Below are 14533 nucleotides of genomic sequence, written 5' to 3' on the forward strand. Positions count from 1 at the left end.
ACTTTTAGTAGAGACGGGGTTTTGTCATGTTAGCAGGCTGGTCTTGAACTCCTGACCTCAGGTGATCTGCCCACTTCAGCCTCCCAAAGTTCTGCGATTACAGGTGTGAGCCACTGTGCCTGGCCCAGCTTTTTTTAAATAGACATCACACACACAACACATATAAATCCAGTAGTTGTAAGATTTTTCATTTGCCAGTTTCTTAATTGGATTACTGGCTTCAGGGCGGAGCCCTTGGAGGAACAGGTCCAGGAAAGCATGCAGTTCCTAGGGCCTAATAAGCCGGCACAGCTGGAAGAAAGATCCCCAAAATTAAGGGTGTCCTTTTATACTGAATACTGGATCCCCCAAAAGGAGGGAAATACCAAGGGAGAAGATAGTGCAATGCTTCTATCATGGATTTTGTTTCAAGGCAAGCCAAAGCCAATCAGCCCATCATGTAATCAGCCCGTCCCCCACGACAGTCTCATCTCTCATTGGGGGTTGGGGATGTTTCCACATCTTCCAGGTGGCCAAGAGCTTGCTTCACTAACTGAAACATCAAAGAGCTGAGTATCCCCCCATAACTGCCATTAACCATCCCCAAAAGTGTATTTCCTAACTAGTTATTACACACCAAGTTTCTCTCATAATGCAGAGTAATTTCTGATACCTGTAAAAGTCAAAACTGTCAGCTAATGCTGTGCAAAACAGAACAGAGCCTTAGATTTTGAGAGAGATCTATTCTCTTTCAATTCCTGGGCTTCTGTGAGAATAACAGAGGTTTTCCCACAATGGGGTCTGTGGTGCCTCCTCTGATTTTCCCCAGGAGTCCCAGACTGTTAGTAATTATCTTAAGTTTTCTTGTATGGGCATCAAGAGTGGCAAGAAGACAAAATGGAGAAGAATAATTCAGAGTACTGAGAAGAAAAAATATTTTCAGAAAAACTCAATTCAAGAAGAGGAAAAATATAAAGTCTTCTTAAATACATACAGCTTGTATATCAGCTTTTAATTAAACTGATTTTAAGCATAGAGCTCTTTTTTCTCAAAAAAAAAAAAAATTCTTTTAAATCTCTTATTACCAGACTCTAGCCAAGACAGCCAATATTTCTGGCTTTTAAATTCTACCCACAGGTAACTTCCCACATGAAATTAATAAGTTTTAACGAAGGTATATAATAACTTACCCATGGACACATAAGCTGTCTCAAAGTGATGGTAAGCAGTTTATTTCTTTTCTTTTTTATTTGATATGGAGTTTCACTCTGTTGCCCAGGCTGGAGTGCAGTGATGCCATCTCAGCTCACTGCAAGCTCTGCCTTCCAGGTTCACGCCATTCTCCTGCCTCAGACTCCCAAGTAGCTGAGACTACAGGTGCCCGCCACCAAGCCCGGCTAATTTTTTTGTATTTTTAGTAGAGACAGGGTTTCACCATATTAGCCAGGATGGTCTCGATCTCCTGACCTTGTGGTCCGCCCGCCTCAGCCTCCCAAAGTGATTAAGGAGAAGTCTTCTGAACCAAGACTCTTCCTACTAGTTAAGGAGAGCCAACTGAGACCTCCCCAGGAGCCGAACTGAGACAGAAGACACTCCATGGTGGAGCTACAAACAGACACCCACAATGGGGCTACAGACACCCCAACATGAGGCTACAGACAGATACCCTGTGATAGGGCTACAGTTAAGGGACATCTTCCCAGGACTAGTTCTCTATTGCAATTAAATCCATGCACATTGGGTCAGCAGTGCCCCAGCAGTAAACAGTACCAGAACCAGCTCCTAGTCCAAGAGAACTAAGAGGCCTCTTGGGCTGGCCTCTGGATCCATTGCCAGAGGGGGCTACCAAACCATGGGCAGGTAGCCACAGGGGCAATCCTGGACAAGCCCCCAAATTTGTAACTGCCTAATGGGTTCACCTTGCCCACTGCCTAGACAGAGTCGATTTTGTCAAGACAGGGGAATTGCAATAGAGAAAGAGTAGTTCACGCAGAGGTGGCTGTGCAGAAGACTGGACTTTTATTATTACTCAAATCAGTCTCCAGGATGTTTTTAACATGATAGGAAAACTAACTACATAAGAAAAATACATAAAATCCATTAAATTTGGAAGCTTCTAATCAGGGGCAGGACTAAAACAGGGGGAGCAGTGATGAGGCACAAAATGTAAAGAGAGAGGACACCAAAAATATTCAGAGGATTCCTATTTTAATACAAGATTAATTGATTTTTATTTTTAAGTTTTATTTTATTTATTAAGAGACAGGGCCGGGCGCGGTGGCTCAAGCCTGTAATCCCAGCACTTTGGGAGGCCGAGACGGGCGGATCACGAGGTCAGGAGATCGAGACCATCCTGGCTAACACGGTGAAACCCCGTCTCTACTAAAAAAATACAAAAAATTAGCCGGGCGAGATGGCGGGCGCCTGTAGTCCCAGCTACTCGGGAGGCTGAGGCGAGAGAATGGCGTAAACCCGGGAGGCGGAGCTTGCAGTGAGCTGAGATCCGGCCACTGCACTCCAGCCTGGGCGACAGAGCGAGACTCCGTCTCAAAAAAAAAAAAAAAAAAAGAGACAGGATCTTGCTCTGTTGCCCAGGCTGGAGTGCAGTGGTGCCATCACAGCTCACTGTAGCCTCAAACTCCCAGGCTCAAGTGATTCTCCCGCCTCATCTCTGGAGTAGCAGGGACTGCAGGCATGTACCACCATGCCTGACTATTTTACTTTTTTATTTTTTGTAGAGATCAGGGTTTCACAATATTTATTTTAAAGCTCAGAATTAATGCAAAAGGTCCATGATGAACAAAATATCAAAACTTTAAATAAAAATGATCAGCTTTCTCAAAATCAGAGTGAGGTGGCATGGAGGAAGGAACATGTGATAGGCTGTGGGAAAATTATATGAAAAAATAGTGTGTTGTATTGAGTAGAGGATGGAAATCAATGATATATATAAGTTTGGCTGGAAATTTAAGAAGTGAGCTCTTATTACTGTTATCTAAAAAAATTATTATTTGAAAAATATTTTTAATAGTTCTACGTTTAGCTAAGTATTAGGTCCCTGAAGAAATTCACTGAAGAAAACAAATTTAACAAGTCTAATAAACAAAAATAAAGCCCCAAAATATTAAAAATTAAAGCAATTAATTAAATAAATGAAACCAAGATTGGGCAAGGCTGGGATTAAAATGAGGCCATCATCGTGCCTATCAGATTCTGTAAGGAAAACAACAGTGATTTTGCGCCAGAAGCTGGAGAGTCTCCCAGGGTCTTGATGCTGGTCATTAGGAGGTGGATGCCAGCCTGATTCTCATTCCCTTGTAAAGGACTTATTTTTGTTGTTTCAACTTCATTTAATTTCTGACTTTTGCTTTTTATCTTGCTAGGGACTTTTCATAGGCTCTTTGCACTTAATATTCTGAAAATTCCATAGACGTGGCGTGTGTGTGTGTGACAGGAGATGTCCTACAACCCCATAATTCTGATTTTAGGAACCAACCTGGAACACTCCCTGCCCCCACATGCACCAAGACGAGCATAAGGACATACCCTTGGCAGCAGGTGGACACCCTGTTGTCTTTCAGGACAAAACCCAGGTCTGAAAGTTCTACACTTTCACTCCTCCGCACATTTCCTCTTCTGTGTGGTCTCTGTTGTCGCTTTCCGGGACACCTATCAGTCACCTGCCAGGTAGCTTAGGCTGCTCCTTCTTCTCTTATTATAAGAGAGCAACAGTTTGGAGAAGGCATGGAAAGATGCTCTTGGACATCCAATCCTGTGCCTGGCTGGTATTTAAAAGACAGAGGGCATAGGGAGCAATGGTCAGTAGCGTGGGGATGAACAGCCAATTTGCATCAGCTGGGAGGAGCCCTTGGTCTAGCAGCAGGACATGAATGGAATGCTGTGCCTGCCATGTGATGATGCCCTTCTCAATCACACCCAGTGGTCCCACAGATGGCTCTTTTGGATAAACACAGAAATGGACCCTTCTGGTCTTGAAGCTTGAAACTTACATTTGTTTTATCTGAGTTCCTTCCTCAGGAAATGACCCACAGAGGTCTCTCAAAAAATATCAAAGAACTGACATTCAACCAAATCACATCCAGAGGCATCCAGACAATGAGATGCCCAACCCCTCATTTTGTTTTCTTATCCCTTCTGAGTTCCTGTTTTCCAACACATTGTTACTTTTCCTTCCTGCTGTGTAAACCCCAATTTTAGTCGGTCAGTAGGATAGATTTGAGACTGAGGTCCCATCTCCTCGGCTGCAGCACCCAGTTAAAGCCTTCTTCCTTGGCAACACACGTCATCTCAGTGACTGGCTTTCTGGGCCCAGACCGAACCCTGGTGTTTCAGTAACACCTCCACACTGATGACGCTTGCTGAGGTTTCTCTGTCTGTATCACTCTGCAGGTTCACTTGGCCACCAAGGCCATTTGATTGCCCCTGATGTTCATTGCCACGTACACATGGCTCCTCTGAGGTCAGCCACTTCTATACATCACAAAATTCTCAACCTTTAAACACCCCAATACATAAAAGACTCAGAAACACATAGTGTTTAGGCAGCATGTTATACTTGATAAGTTCCAAATAGGTGACAGATGTTTGGCATTACAACCTAGAGAATTTTATCTGATTATTCAAGTATATTTAAGTTATTGATTTAGTTTGAAAAGATATTTTGTGAATACATGTCCAAGATGGATCTCTCCTTACAGGCACTCACAGGCCAGTGCTGTCTTTAGTAAAAGAAAAAATAAAAGTTATTCTTATAGTTAAAAAAAAATAGAAAATGGTGTATCTACGCCAGGTTCCAAGAGGATGTTATAATAATGTTAGCATCATTATTGGTAATTAGGAAGTGCCATTTCACATAGTTGCCTCTTTGTTGACTGGGACAAGCCTGTGAAAGTCAAGTATTCTGAACCAAGGAACATGTCCCCACAGGGTTTTTTGGTCTGTTTTTCTTTTAGAGACAAGGTCTTGCTCTGTTGCCCAGGCTGGAGTGCGGTAGTGCCATCACAGCTCACTGAAGCCTTGAACTCCTGGGCTCAAGCAATCCTCGCATCTCAGTCTCCCAAGTAGCTGAGACTACAATTGTGTACCAACATGCCTGGCTAATTTTATTATTTTTTTTAAATAGAGATGGAGGTCTCGCTGTGTTGCTTATGCTGATCTGAAATTCCTGGGCTCAAACTATCCTCCCACTTCGGCCTCCCAAAGTGCTGGGATTACAGGCATGAGCCACTGCACCCAGCCAAACCCCGTGTTTTTAACACAGACATATTTTCACGCATTCTATTCTCTTCTGCTCTCAGAAAAAAATCCCAGCTGCTTTTACCTTGAACCTTTTTCTTATGGTTTATTTCCTCTTGCCCTCACTAGAATTGCTGGTTCCCTCCCCATCCCACCCATCTGGCTCTCCCAAGGGAAGCGTTCTTGCTTGCTTCTCCTCGCTTTTCCTCCTGTAGGGCTTCCTGTTCACCTTCATTACTTCCCCTGTTCTCCTTCACTTTCCCCCACCGTGCCCTGACAGAACTCGAGTTTGCTCCCCACCCTTCTCCCGAAGCCCCTCTTGCCTATGCAGACCTGCTTCATGCATGTAAGGAGATGGCTTTTCATCTTTTGTTTTTCATCTTTTGTTTGGGGCTCAACTCTCCCTCCCTTTTATTATAACATCCTCTTGGAACCTGGCGTAGGTACACTGTTTTCTATTTCTTTAACCACAAGAATTACTTTTATTTTTTCTTTTACTAAAGACAGCACTGGTTGGGCATGGTGGCTCACACCTGTAATCCCAGCACTTTGGGAGGCCGAGGTGGGCAGACCACCTGAGGTCAGGAGTTCGAGATCAGCCTGACCAACATGGTGAAACCCCGTCTCTTCTAAAAATACAAAAATTAGCCAGGCATGGTGGTGCACACCTATTGTCGCAGCTACTTGGGAGGCTGAGGCATGAGAATTGCTTGAACCCAGGAGGTTGCAGTGAGCCGAGATCACACCACTGCACTCCAGCCTGGGAGACAAAATGAAAGTTTGTCTCAAAAAACATATAATAATAATAAAGACAGCATTGTTTCCTGGCTCCCTACCCTAAAACATCCTAGATGATTAATTTAACTACCTCTATACCATGTTTTTGTCTCTTATGCTGCTAATGTTTTTTTTTTTTTTTTTTTTTTTGAGATGCAGTTTCACTCTGTCACCCAGGCTGGAGTGCAGTGGAGTAATCTTGGCTCACTGCAACTTCTGCCTCCTGGGTTCAAGTGAGCCTCCTGCCTCAGCCTCCTGAGTAGCTGGGACAATAGGCGTGCACCACCTTGCCTGGCTAATTTTTGTATTTTTAGTAGAGATGAGGCTTCACCATGTTGGCCAGGATGGTCTCAATCTCTTGACCTCATGATCTGCCCACCTCAGCCTCCCAAAGTGCTGGGATTACAGGCTTGAGCCACTGCACCTGGCCTCATTTTTGGACTTTAACTTAGAGTTGGTTAATTCTCCCCTTCTCATGACATAGTTCTAATCCATCTTTTTAAACCTTTAGTCTATACTCCTAAACCGATTTCTTCAATTTAATTACTTGCAGTCTTTTCAAAATCATTTCCTAATTGCACTATTGCACACTTGAAAAGGATTTATAAGGCTTGAGCCATGATCTGTGTTGGAGTGAGGATATTTATTCCTAGGTGTGTCCCTGGGGAGGAATTTTCCCTAAACGCTTTTTGTCTCTTACCCTGTCTGTGCCTTCTCACTCCCAACAGAGAAGTGTGTGCTCTGGCCTGGCGTTGGGGTGGCACACTGCTGGTCCAGATTCTCTGTCTCTGTTAACAGCCCGAATCAGAGGGCCATCCTTCCTCCCTGCACCATGAGGAGGTGGCAAGGTGGTGGTTGGGGGTGGGGGACAGGCCATGCCATTAACAGCACTTTATCAGAGGATGCTCTTGTCTCCATCTTCCTGCTTCTATGACTACATCTCAACTAGTTCTGAGGTTGGAGTCCAAGCTCAACGATCTGCTGAGCATTCCTCACATCCCTGATCCTTTTCTTCCCAATACAGTCTCCAAAATGAATCCACTTCCTCTGTTCTTACAGCCATATCAGACTTCTTCATTCCAGGCAGGTGACCAAGGTTTCCACCTTCCCCAGAAGCTTCCACCTTTGACGCTTTAGAAGATAATACGGCTGGACGCAGTGGCTCACGCCTGTAATCCCAGCACTTTGGGAGGCCAAGGCTCGCAGACCACAAGGTCAGGAGATTGAGACCATCCTGACTAACACGGTGAAACCCCGTCCCTACTAAAAATACAAAAATTAGCGGGGCATGGTGGCGGGCACTTGTAGTCCCAGCTACTCAGGAGGCTGAGGCAGGAGAATGGCATGAACCAGGGAGGTGGAGTTTGCAGTGAGCTGAGATTGTGCCACTGCACTCCAGCCTGGGTGGGGTGAGACAGAGCGAGACTCTGTCTCAAACAACAACAACAAAAAAAGATAATACAATTACATTAATAATAACAACAGCAATAATAATGCTTCTTCAGTACTAACCATGCCATGTGCTTTGCTTTAAGTGTATTATTCCATTTCCATTTCTTTTTTCTTTCCTTTACTTTTTTTTTTTTCAAGAAGGAGTCTCTGTTGCCCAGGATAGAATGCAGTGGTGCGATCTCAGCTCACTGCAACCTCTGCCTCCTGGGTTCAAGCAATTCTCCTGCCTCAGCCTCCCGAGTTGCTGGGACTACAGGCGCACGCCATCACACCCAGCTAACTTTTTTGTATTTTTAGTAGGGACGGGTTTTCACCATATTGTTCAGGCTGGTCTCAAACTTCTGACCTCAGGTGATCCACCTGCCTTGGCCTCCTAAAGTGCTGGGATTACAGGCTTGAGCCACTGTGCTCGGCCTTGTTTTATCTTTTCTTTTTGAAATCGGGTCTTACTGTCACCCAGGCTGGAGTGTGGCACAATTATAGCTCACTGCCTGCACTCAAGCAATCCTCCTGGCTCAGCCTCCCAAGTAGCTAGGACTACAGGTGCATGCCACGATGCCTGACTATTTATTTATTTATTTGTTTGTTTATTGAGAGGGAGTCTTGCTCTGTCACCCAGGCTAGGGTGCAGTGGTGTGATCTCAGCTCACTGCAACCTCTGCCTCCTGGGTTCAAGCGATTCTCCTGCCTCAGCCTCCCGAGTAGCTGGGATTACAGGTGCTTGCTACCACACCTGGCTAATTTTTGTATTTTAGTAGACATGGGTTTTCATCATGTTGGCCAGGATGGTCTCAAACTCCTGACCTGGCCAGGATGGTCTCAAACTCCTGACCTCATGATCCATCCACCTCGGCCTCCCAAACTGCTGGGATTACAGGTGTGAGCCACTACACCCGGACTTATTTTTTTATTGTAGAGATAGGGTCTCACTATGCTGCCCATGCTGGTCTCGAACTCCCGGCCTCAAATGATCCTCCCACCTTTGACATACAAAAGTGCTGAGATTACAGGTGTGATCCACCACATCCAGCCCATTTATCTTCAATAACCCTAAAAACAAGATCTATTTTAAGTACCCTCACCTCAACAATGAGGAAACTAATTTTTTTTTTTTTTTGAGACGAAGTTTCACTCTTGTTGTCCAGGCTGGAGTGCAACGGCACGATCTCGGTTCACTGCAATCTTCGCCTCCCCAGTTCAGTGATTCTCCTGCCTCAGCCTCGCAAGTAGCTGGGATTACAGGTGCCCGCCACCACACCATGCTAATTTTTTTTTTTTTTAATTTTAGATGAAATCTTGCTCTGTCGCCCAAGCTGGAGTGCAGTGGTGCAATCTCGGCTCATTGCAACATCTGCTTCCCAGGTTCACACTATTCTCCTGCCTCAGCCTCCCGAGTAGCTGGGACTACAGGTGCCTGCCACCACGGGCCCTGCTAATTTTTTTTGTATTTTTATTAGAGACAGGGTTTCACCATGTTAGCCAGGATGGTCTCAATCTCCTGACCTCGTAATCCGCCTGCCTCAGCCTCCCAAAGTGCTGGGATTACAGGCGTGAGTCACTGCACCTGGCCTAATTTTTGTATTTTTAGTAGAGATGGGGTTTCACCATGTTGACCAGTCTAGTCTTGAACTCCTGACCTGATGATCCGCCCGCCTCGGCCTCCCACAGTGCTGGGATTACAGGTGTGAGCCACCGCACCCAGCCGAGGAAACTAAATTTTAACAGCATTAGACAAGTTGCCCAAGGCCACACAATGGGGGAGCCAGAATTCACAGCCTGGTCTGCCTGGCACCAAGCTGGTGCTAGAACCACCATGCTCTGATTTTTAAGAAGCTGAGCCATGAAATCAACCTCCCACTCTCCTCATGGAGGCTGCCCTCTTCCTGCTCTCCCATCCCTCCAGGGCTGCACCTGCAGCGTCTGCTTCCTCCCACTGCCTGACCACATCCTTCCAAGCTCCCCGTTGCGGCTCACAGCTTCCACCCACTGTTTCCCACACCAGGTGCCATCGCTCCCATTTTAAGCATCAATAAGGCCCAGAGGGTTTCAGTAACTTGCCTTAGATAACAGTGTTAGCGGGAGGACTTGAACCCGAAACTGTCTGACTCCAAGTCACCCGGCCTTGACCTTACGCTGTGCTGACTGACACTTTAAACGGAGCTGACCCTCCAAAGCACCTTGGTTATGGAGTGGAGAGAGTGCTGAGCTCAGAGTCAGGAACAAGTGCAAGTCTGGTCTGTTTTGCCGGAGAGGTGATCTCACCCTCAGCACCTCTGTTGCTGCATCTGTAAGAATGAGAGGAGGGGGCCAGGAGATCCCTAAACACCCGCTGCAGTAGCATTCTGTGAGGCAATACAAGGAAAAGAAGGGAAAAACACAGCGGAGAGAGGCCACCTCCCTTGCCAAGAGTCATCCCAAGTGTCTGTAGCATCCACCAGCAGGCCTAGTGCGCAGCCTGGTCATCCTGTTGAGTGACCGGCATGGCCACATCCAGCTCCCATGGCCCTGACCAGAGCCTTCCAAGCATCTCCAAGGACCCCAAAGGGAACAGAGGGCTCTTTCTGGCCCAGGTACAATTTGTGGTTTTCAGTTCATTCGCCTTGTCTTCAGGGGGTCCCCTGTGCCAACTTGCTACCTAAAAATCCTGGTGCTTTCAAGACTTCTTAACAACCCTTCAACCAAGCAGATGTGAATTCATCGTTTATCTGATAGAATCAATGTGCTGTGGGCCCAGGAGCTTAGCATCACCCCTTGTGAACAGCAGATTTGCAGGGCCAAGGGCAAGCCTCTCCATGTGGCCTTGGCAGTTGCAGGTAAAGACGATGTGGGCTTGGGGAGGCACTGTTTTCAGCCACACAAAGGATTCCTTTCCTGGGTCTCTCTGTTGCTTAGAAAGCTGTGGCTGCACACCAGCAAGTCTGCAGTCTGAGTGAATAGGGAAGATGGTCCCAAGAGCAGTGGTTACAGGACCTTGCTGCTGATGGTGTTGTCCCACAGCAGAGTCAGTGTCACCTGGCAGGGGACTTAGGAAATGCAGTCTCAGGCCCTGGACCTGCTGAGACAGAGCCTGCATTTTACAAAGGTTGCAGAAGACTCACTCAACGGGCAGGGAAGTCTGACACACCCAAGACTGGTCTTGGCTCAGTTGGCATGAGGGTCTGTTCCTTCCCACACAGGGCCTTGGCAAGTTTCCAACCCGAGCCTTAGCTGTAAAGTAAAACGAGACCCCCACCAACCCCCGGGGTTGTTTGGAGAATTACATGAGATCGTATATAGAAAAGAACTTCAAGGACTTCACACAGCATTTGGTGCATGGCAATAGAGAAATATTAGGGCCCTGCACCCAAGAGTTTCAGGAGCTCCTTCAATGGCAGGAACGAATGAGTGCCTTTACAATGACCGTCCTCCTCCCCCAACAACTGCAGACGCTAACCGGTACCTGCACCCGCGTGCTCAGCAGCACTGTTGACAACAGCCAGAGGTGGAAGCAGCCCAAGTGTCCACTGATGGATGACTGGATGAGCAAAACATGCTACATCCGTGCAATGGAATGTTATTCAGCCATGAAAAGGAAGGAAACTGACACATGCTACAACATGGATGAACCTTGAGGACGTTATGCTTTGTGAAATAAACCCTTCACCAAAAGACAAATACGGTATGATTCCACTAATACGAACTCCCTAGAGCTTTCAAGAGATGGATGGTGGTGATGGCAGTACATGGTGTGAATGTGCTTAATGCCATGGAACTGTGCACTTAGAAATGGTTCTGATGGGCCAGGTGCAGTGGCTCACACCTGTAATCCTAGCACTTTGGGAGGCCGAGGTGGGTGGATCACCTGAGGCCAGGAGTTCAAGACCAGCCTGGCCAACATGGTGAAACCCTGTCTCCACTAAAAAAAAAAAAAATACAAAAATTAGCCGGGCGTGGTGGCAGGTGCCTGTAATCCCAGCTACTTAGGAGACTGAGGCAGGAGAATTGCTTGAACCCGAGAGGTGGAGGTTGCAGTGAGCCAAGACTGTGCTATTACACTCCAGCCTGGGAAACAAGAGTGAAACTCCATCTCAAAAAAAAAAAAAAAAGTGAGGCTCCCTGGGAAGGCGATTCCTGATGTGAGCCTTCCAGGAGGGGTAGGGATTCTCTACACAGGCAGGTGGGAACTCCAGGCAGAGGGGAGGCCTGAAACACACCGCAGGCCACCCAGTCCCCAGACTGCTGGGAGGCAGGAGGGGGCTACGGGGCCACGGGAGTGAGTCACCAAGGGCCCTGTGCCTGCTGAGGCATGAGGATGCATCTCTGAGACGACAGAAAGGCAGCAAAGGGCTTCAGACTATGGGATACCCGAAATAGGGCTCTAAGCACCTCCTCCCAATGATTGTGGACTCAATGCAGGAAATGTGGAGGCTTCGGACTAGACCACTGATGGAGGAGGGAAAAGAAGATGGGGCTCATCAATATTTGAAACTTGGTGAAATGCAGTAAGATTTTAATGATTAATCAAAAATGAGAGGTGAATGGGAGAAAGAGGAGCTGACAACCACTCCCACGATTCTGGTTTCCAGAGCGTGTTGTAGCTGAGAGGGCAGTAGCTTGAGTGGCTGGGCAGCAGAGGCTGGGGTTGAGGCTGGGAAGTGGAGGCAGCAGGGGAAACTGCCCCATCAGGAGCCCGCCATGAGCATGGGATGCAGAAGGACTGGAAGGTGCTGGAAGGGATGTGGAGCTTTGGGGAGGGTCGGAGGGATGGAATAAATTGATGCCTGTTCCTAGACCAAGAAGTGGGGAGCAACTGAAGAAACAAGAGTGGGAACCAGGCTGCAGTCGGTACCCAGATGCTGCATTCTCTGACAGCTCTCATCTATCTCACTGTCACCCAGGATTGGACAGGACATCTACAAATGTGCAGGTGTATTTGCTATAAGGTGCATTTTTCTTCCTCTGGAGATAGTGACCAACCTTTCAAAAACTATTTTTGGGTATATTTTATCATTTCTTTCTTTTAGTGTCTATGAAGGGAACATGATAGAAGCCATGTTAACACTGGAGAAACGTCTAATATTAAAAAATCAGTATTCTAGCAAGTAAAATTATGTATTTATGTAACCTTGTTCCTACATCTAGCAAATCATTAAACTAGTAGGGGGTTGTATTAATCAGAGCTCTCTGTTGCAAGCAACAGACACTCACTCTGGGTGATTTAAAAGGAACAGAAATGTATTAAGAGGATATTGGATAGCTCACAAAACCTCCAAGAGGGCTGGAGAGCCAGGCTGGATGCTGTGCCACTGACACAACATTCAAAACTCACGGATTCTTCTGCTGCCATCCACTGTGCTAGCTACCAGCCATGCATGGCCATGCGGCACTTGATGTGTACCTGGCCCGACTGAGATGTCCTGCAGGTGCAAAATACTCACTGGACTTTGAAGACTAAATGCGAAGAAAGGACATAAAATCTCACTCATACTTACAGGTTAAAATGATATTTGCACACACTGGGTATAAGTAAAATATATTGAAATTAATTTCACCTGTTTCTTTTTGCTTTTTAAATGCAGTTACTAGAAAATTTTACATTACCTGTGGGAAACTGGCTCCACATCATTTCCTCTGTTTTCTATTGACTGAATTGAGTCCCAAGGCCACTTCTGATATTTGGGGGAAAGGAAATACGTATCACCTCCAGATGGGTGCAGCCCTCATGCAGGGATGGGGAGCTGCCCGAGGCTGTTTTTGGAGACATCCGCGGTCCCCAACAACAGTGCATCTGGCCTGTTTTTTCACATGGGGCTCTGTGTCTGTGGCTGACTCAATGCTGGGCTTGGGGTGGGGGTGACTCTCGCATGACAGATCAGGTCAAGCCTCCATCGTGCTCAGGGTTTATGAGACAGATCACAAGGGCCTCTGCGGACTGCCTGTCACTTGTGGTCCTGGAGAACCAACTCCACCTCTGAACCTCTCCTGCAAGGGGCCAGAGCATCCTAGTAGCCTCGCCCATCCTCACACCTGCTGTGGTACCCCATTCCCTGCTGTGGCACTTGAGCACCCTCTCTGCCCCGCCATTCCAGGACTTCACGTCCTGTCGCTGCCAGGGAGCCCTTTGCAACCACAGTGCTGGCAGCAGTGACATGGCCTGCAGAAATGCATCCTTGCTATTCACTTGCACTTGCCAACGAGGCATCTTCTGGGGCCTTGTAGGGGAGATCACTGGGGGATGGCGAGCTGTTATCATAGGAAAAGTCTGCTCTGGTTCTTCATCTCTGTATTCGTCGTCCACACTCTCACTGCATTTCTGCATCCTGGCTTTGTGTGGGCCATGCTGCTGTGGACTCCAGCATCTGTCAACCCAAACGCAAAGGCGGAGCCCACCTCAGCTGCTGTAACCACCACGCTCAAGTGCTCTACCCATGCTTCAGCTGCCTCCAGAATCCGTTCCCACATGGGCTCACCAGATGTGTGCAGCTAATCAATAGTTAGCATTTCTGTCTTTGGATAGTAAGGACTTCTGCATCCAGACTTCACACCTCTCCTCAGGTAGCAGCTCTGACCCAAGGTTAGGATTCCAGGACTCAGGCCACTCCTGGTATTCTTTAGCACCCCTTTTTATTTTATTTTATTTTATTTTATTTATTTTTTGGAGACAGAGTCTCTCTCTGTGACCCAGGCTAGAGTGCAGTAGTACTATCTCAGCTCACTGCAACCTCCACCTCCCGGGTTCACACCATTCTCCTGCCTCAGCCTCCCGAGTAGCTGAGACTACAGGTGTCTACCACCACATCTGGCCAAATTTCGTAGAGATGGGGTTTCACCATGTTGGCCAGGCTGGTCTCGATCTCCTGACCTTGTGATCCGCCCGCCTCAGCCTCCCAAAGTGCTGGGATTACAGGTGTGAGCCACCGCACCCAGGCTAGCACCCCTTTTGAAAACAAATTAAACTGTTTTTATCATAGTAAAATATACACAACATAAAATTTACCATTTTGAGCTGGCACAGTGGCCTATGCCTATGGTCCCAGGTACTTCCGAGGCTGAGGCAGGAAAATTCTGTGAGGTTAGGAGTTGGAGGCTG

The sequence above is a fragment of the Trachypithecus francoisi genome, unplaced genomic scaffold, assembly GCF_009764315.1.
Source record: "Trachypithecus francoisi isolate TF-2019V2 unplaced genomic scaffold, Tfra_2.0 Lachesis_group17, whole genome shotgun sequence".
NCBI classification, from domain to species: Eukaryota; Metazoa; Chordata; class Mammalia; order Primates; family Cercopithecidae; genus Trachypithecus; species Trachypithecus francoisi.